Below are 6,000 nucleotides of genomic sequence, written 5' to 3'. Positions count from 1 at the left end.
CTTTTTCATTTTTCTCAACTGAACAGGCCACAGTCGCGTGCCCAAGGATCTTTTTTTTATGTATTTTGTTTTCAAAAAAAAACTATTTTGTGTTTTTCCAATAAAATATTAAATAATAGTTGTTTAAAAGAATTGTTTGTTTGTTTTGAAGATTTTTTTATTTTCAGATGAAATTAAAATATGGATTTTAGCAATACGGAAAACCCATGAAAGTGCTCCAAATAAGTACTTTAAAAGTACAAGTTTCAGTGCTTTTTCTGTAGGTAAAAAAGTACTGGAAAATGTACATCAGAACCACTTCCAGAAGTGCTTCGCTGATCCACTTTTGAAGTACATTTGTCTGTACTATTAATGGAGGGGAAATTTATTTCATCTTGTATGCAAGAAAGAGATTGCTGCTTCACGTATTCTTATATACAGAAAGTATATAACTGAGTTTTTTCCCGAGCTCCTATCTTTTTTCAGTGGAAAAGAAGTACTTCTTTTACGTACATAACACCGGTTTTTTCTGTAGTTCTGCGTTTGCTGGGCGTTTTTCTCGTTTTGAGGTCGGAGTGTCTTTTCTGAACTAGGTTTTCTTGCTTGAAGCCTAGTACGCTGTTCGCGCTAAATTTTAGCCGAGATAAAATTCCCATACAAGTTATCGATAATTTGTATGGGAGCTAAAATTTAGCGCGAGCTGCGTACCAGGCTTCAAGCCTGTTCTCAAAACTTTAGATGAGATACAATTCCCATGCAAGTTATCGATAATTTGTATGGGATACGTTTTAGCTCCGATAATTTTTTTCGATAATTTGTATGGGAGCTAAAATTTAGCGCGGACAGCACACCAGGCTTGAAGGGGAAATGTCAAAAGTTTTTTTTTCCTCGACACTGACGTTTGGCTTAAAAGGGGGGTTCACATTAGGGGGGTTCACATTGACCAACTTACCGGACAGACTGATTGTCATTTGGCCTGATGGCGGAATTATATTTTTCGTTCACACCCATCAGACTTATTTTTAATGAATCTTTTGTCTATATTCTGCTCTCAAATTAAAGAGAATGGCCGGGTTCAACGCACCATCTGAACTTAAGTTTGAACAGTTATTTGGTTGGATTTATCCCTTTCTGCTATCCACTTATGTATGTTTAATTTTGCTTTGGCCCCCAACTTCAACGAAACGAAAAATATAAAGCCTTAACTACATTCGCTCAAAAAGTGAAAAAGTACAAAAGTGAAAATTTTCAAACGCATTTTTGTATAGTTTTTCGGCCTGAAAAATTAAAAGAAATTATGCAGAAAGCTTATTTTTCTAACTAGTTTTGGTAGCATACATTTTTGTGTCTCTTTGTAAAATAAACAAGAAAAATACAAGAAAAACCCGAAAGCGAAAATATGACAACTCTAAATTTTTGTTGTTTTCGAAACATTCAATATGCAGTGCTGCCAAGATTTCAGGTTAAGCCGCGAGCTTTGTATATAAAATCTATAGTACTATCATGAAGTGAAATTTTTTAGTATGTTCGCTGCCTGAGTGGTCGCGAGGGCGCTTAGATCGAATTCAATAATGAGAGTAAGGAGATGAGATATACATTTCTGTTTGAAATTTGACATAGTTTTTAGTTCGTTCGCTCACTTACTTTTTTGGTGGCGCTGTTTTTTTTTCATGATAGTACTATAGATTTTATATACAAAGGCCGCGAGGCGTTTTTTTTTGTCCAGTTAAGACCGGTGGTAATAAAAAAAACACCTAGGGTAAAAAATCTTCCATCCCCTTTTTTCGAACTTTCTTTCTCCCTTAAAGGCTTGGCCACACCGGAGGGTACGCGGTAGAGGTACAGGTAACGGTACGGGTATTTGTATGGACAAAATTCCAAACTGACACTTCAACGTTCGGGTGTGGAATTTTTTTAATACAAATATCGTTGCCGCTACCCGTACCGCTACCGCGTACCCTCCGGTGTGGCCAAGCCTTTACTCTTCATTGAATCTTGAACTTTAACTAATACCCCGTTTTTGTATGACCGATTTAAAGATCGAATTGAAACTGAATCGAAATTTCGATCCAGGTATATGGAAGTACCAGATCGAGGAATCGAATTGAAATAGAATCGAAAACACAATTTTTTTTAGGCCGTGTGTGAATTGCGTTAAATAGTTAAATTCGTGTAAAATTTTTGACACTATTGAGGTGAATAAAAAATGTTTACGTGTTAAAAATTTATTGGGCTCCGGAACCTGGTTAAATTTGAGTTAAATTTTTTTTGCAGATGGTTTTGTTTTTTTTTTTATTAAAAAGGAGTATCATGGCAGAAAAAAGGCAGACAAAATTTTAAACAATAAATTCTTTTTTTTTAAATTATTTTGTTCACCTCAATAGTGTCAAAAATTTAACACGGATTTAACTATTTAACGCAATTCACACACGGCCTTAATGTATTTGCAGTAAAATAGAAAAATCTAACCAAAAACAAAGTGCAAGTAAAACTCTTAAGGCTTGGCCACACCGGAGGGTATGCGGTATAGCGGTAACGATATTTGTACTAAAAAAAACTCCACACTTGAACGTTGATGTGTCAGTTTGGAATTTTTTTCATACAAGTACCCTCACCGCTACCCGTACCGCTACCGCATACCCTCCAGTGTGGTCAAGCCTTTAGAGGATATAATATATATTATATCCTCTAAGGTAAAACCATAAACAAAAAATACCAGGACTGGAAACTCGGCGGTCAATTGAAGTTTGCCTACAAGCTGCGAGGTGTGGTGAATGTCGTGGACCTATCGTTGTGTTCGTGTCCGATGTGTGGTTAATGTCGTGAATCTATGAATGTGTGCGTGTAAACGTCATTTACCAACGTGGTGGCTTTCACATATATTCACAGAAAACACTGTACACAAAAGGGTTTTGGGGGGAAAGACGTACGAAAGTTTCCAGTCTTGGTATTTTTTGTTTATGGTTTTACCCATTTATAGATTCACGACATTCACCACACATCGGACACGAACACAACGATAGGTTCACGACATTCACCACACCTCGCAGCTTGTAGGCAAACGTCAGTTGACCGCCGAGTTTCCAGTCTTGGTATTTTTTGTTTATGGTTTCACCCATAAACCAAAAATACCAAGACTGGAAACTCGGCGGTCAACTAACGTTTGGTATTTTTTGTTTATGGGTAAACCCATAAACAAAAAATACCAAGACTGGAAACTCAGCGGTCAACTGACGTTTGGTATTTTTTGCCCTTCAAGCAAACAGGTCCGACCTCGGTCCGAATCCGCTCCGCCAGAGGCGGAGCTGACTCCGACTACGGATCAGAAACTGGTCCGAAGGCAGCTCAAATTGGTATGGAAATTATAATCACCGCGAAGTCGATTGCATATGTATTGGTGTGGTGAAAATCTCCATTCCGAGAAAACGGAGCCGAAGTCGGAACGAGTGACGTCCGGCATTTTGAAATCGATCGATACTCGAGTATCGAATATGTTTGACATTTCTAGCATAACAAAAAACTCTGTTTATAAATTTTGTTCACTGAAATTGTTTTTTTTTTTATTTTAATGTTTTTTAGATCAAAAAATTACAATAAATACAATTTTAAAATAGATATTAAATAAAATAAATCTTTTTATTTGTTGTTGCTGCTGTTGTTTGTGTTTTGGATGTCTAGTATTCCCTCCTTTGTTGATTCCTTCCTTTGTTGATATCTCCTGCTGATTCGTTATTCTATAGAAAGATATTGATTAAACAATGATCAATGATATTAATGTTATTAAATACCTGCTGTCGATTCCCAGTCGTATCTTCACTTGGTATGGTTATCGTTAATACACCTCCAATTCGTTCTGTTTTAATATCTATTATTCCATCTTCCGCCAATATGGAATCTATATCGACTCCTCCATATTCATATTAACCTTTTTTTAGAACTTCTGTAGAGTGGTGGATGTAGAGTTGTGCCAGCACTTGTATTTGCTTTACTATCCGATTCATCATCACATGGAGCAATATTATGGACTTTATCTTTGACTTCAAGAATTCCAGTTAATGTGGATATTGTCACACCGGGAGTTGTTTCACGAGGAACAATTTTGATGCTAATTCAGATATAAGATAGACTCGATCCATTTTTCGTTTGAGTGGCAATCGAATGGTTTCGCCACATTTGAAAGTGATGATTTTCTTGTCCTAAAAATGAAGCAATTAGAAGAATTTATATGACCTTTCAATATGATATCTCAAAATCTTGGTGGTTAAGGTAACTTATGGTTTTTGAAGCAGATTTGAAGTAAATTTCAGTTTTCGACTCCTGATTCGGTTGAAAAAATAGGAAAATATTACGGAAAAATAATATTTTTAAATCAAATGTCAAAAAACATTTCATTTAAAATTAATTTTTGGGACTTTATAGCTAAAATTGTGATGAGCAGAGCTCAAAAACTAGACGTGATGGAAAAAATCTGTTAACTGTTTTGAGTTCAGCACACTCAAGTTTATTATACCTTACAGAGTTCTTGCTCCCGACTTTTTTTGTTTTTTTGCCAACCAGTGTAATTAATTTCAAACTTGAAGAATGGTCACAATTATTTGTAAATGCATGTTCAAGAAACTTTTCCTTAATTCTCTAGTATTTGTTAACCAGTATTTTGAATTTTTCAACAAGACCACGCGTACCACAAAAAATGCTCTGTAAAATATTGGAAGGAAGTGAAAATTTAAGAAGAACTTCAGTATCTGCCATAGAAAACTAAACTTAAATACCATTCTGTTTTCACTGACTTAAAAATTCTTTAATACTCACATGCTTCTCGAAGCATTCATCTTAACGGACGATGGTGAACCTTTCCTATACTTTAATGAATAATTTCCATATAACGAAGATGGAACGGGTGTACTTGGAACTGGAGTAGGTGTTTCCACAGCTTGATCTTCATCTAGAGGAAATATCAATTCCTTATCATGTGACTTTTTAATTGATCCATTCACATTAACTGCTCCATCATTACACTGTGCAAGTCGAAATTCTTGACAGGCGCGCGATTAACTGTTTCGCCCTATTTCGGACCCGAGAAATCGATTGGCGTCATTAGTTTTTCGATTTATCGGTACGACTTCGAACAAAATTTTTTTTGAAAGATTTTCAATTATTTTGAGAATTTTCCACTTTTTTTAGTCATTTTTCAACCAAAAACAATATTTATATTGCTAAAATTCTGCTCAAACGTTATTTTCTACCTGTTGAAAGACATTATAAACAATCTTGAACAATTTATTTGAAAATTTAGTGATTTTTTTTGAAAAATTTAATAAAAATCGAAATTTTTTACATTGTTTATCGTTTTTTCGCTGTTTTTGTTCTCTTTTGCACAAATACATTGCATGTTTTCCATTAAATATTAATTTTACTGTTAATTTAGTGTTGGTTAAACTTCGACAGTCTATCGATAGCATCGATAACAAAAAAATATCGAGTATATCGATACTTTACAAGACTATCGATAGTTTCAATACTTCCAAATTAATTTACCAGAAGGCTACCGATATTATCGATAGCTTTGAAATTAATTAAACACAATTTGAACTAGAAGTTAAGTTTTCGTTTGACATTGGATATAAACAACGAATTAACATAGTGTTTGGTAGATATCGATAGTTTCCATTATCGATAGTTTTGAGAAAAAAATTATCGATAATATCGGTAGCCTTGTGGTGAAATAATTTGGAAGTATTGAAACTATCGATAGTTTTGTGAAGTATCGATATACTCGATATTTTTTTGTTATCGATGCTGTCGATTGAAGGTCGAAGTTTAACCAACACTAAATTAACAGTTAAATTAATTTTTAATAGAAAACATGCTATGTATTTGTGCAAAAGAGAACAAAAACAGCGAAAAAAACGATAAACAATGTAAAAAATTTCGATTTTTTAAATTTTTTCAAAAAAAATCACTAAATTTTCAAATAAATTGTTCAAAATTGTTTTTAATGTCTTTCTACTGGTAGCAAATAAC

The 6,000-nt window shown here is 34.2% G+C and overlaps 1 protein-coding gene and 1 long non-coding RNA gene across 4 annotated transcripts in view; one reads left to right on the top strand and one right to left on the bottom strand.

The window, feature by feature from the left end:
• The first annotated feature begins 3,055 nt into the window (after positions 1-3,055).
• LOC129912127 (translation factor waclaw, mitochondrial) overlaps positions 3,056-6,000 on the top strand; it is a 106,618-nt gene continuing 103,673 nt past the window's right edge. For 2 of the 3 annotated variants that reach the window (XR_008771750.1, XM_055990253.1), the window contains exon 1: positions 3,057-3,087. The gene's annotated coding sequence lies outside the window, so the exon portion shown is untranslated. Of the gene's footprint in view, positions 3,088-6,000 lie in introns of all 3 variants that reach the window. The other variant, XM_055990254.1, reaches the window with a different exon arrangement.
• LOC129912134 (uncharacterized) lies at positions 3,523-4,986 on the bottom strand. Its single transcript, XR_008771751.1, has 3 exons — positions 4,789-4,986; positions 3,768-4,175; positions 3,523-3,713 (listed from the first exon to the last, which is right to left on the bottom strand). It is a non-coding gene; the product is annotated as an uncharacterized LOC129912134 (long non-coding RNA).

The sequence above is a fragment of the Episyrphus balteatus genome, chromosome 2, assembly GCF_945859705.1.
Source record: "Episyrphus balteatus chromosome 2, idEpiBalt1.1, whole genome shotgun sequence".
Classification (NCBI taxonomy): domain Eukaryota; kingdom Metazoa; phylum Arthropoda; class Insecta; order Diptera; family Syrphidae; genus Episyrphus; species Episyrphus balteatus.
This window is presented reverse-complemented; position numbering and strand designations above follow the sequence as displayed.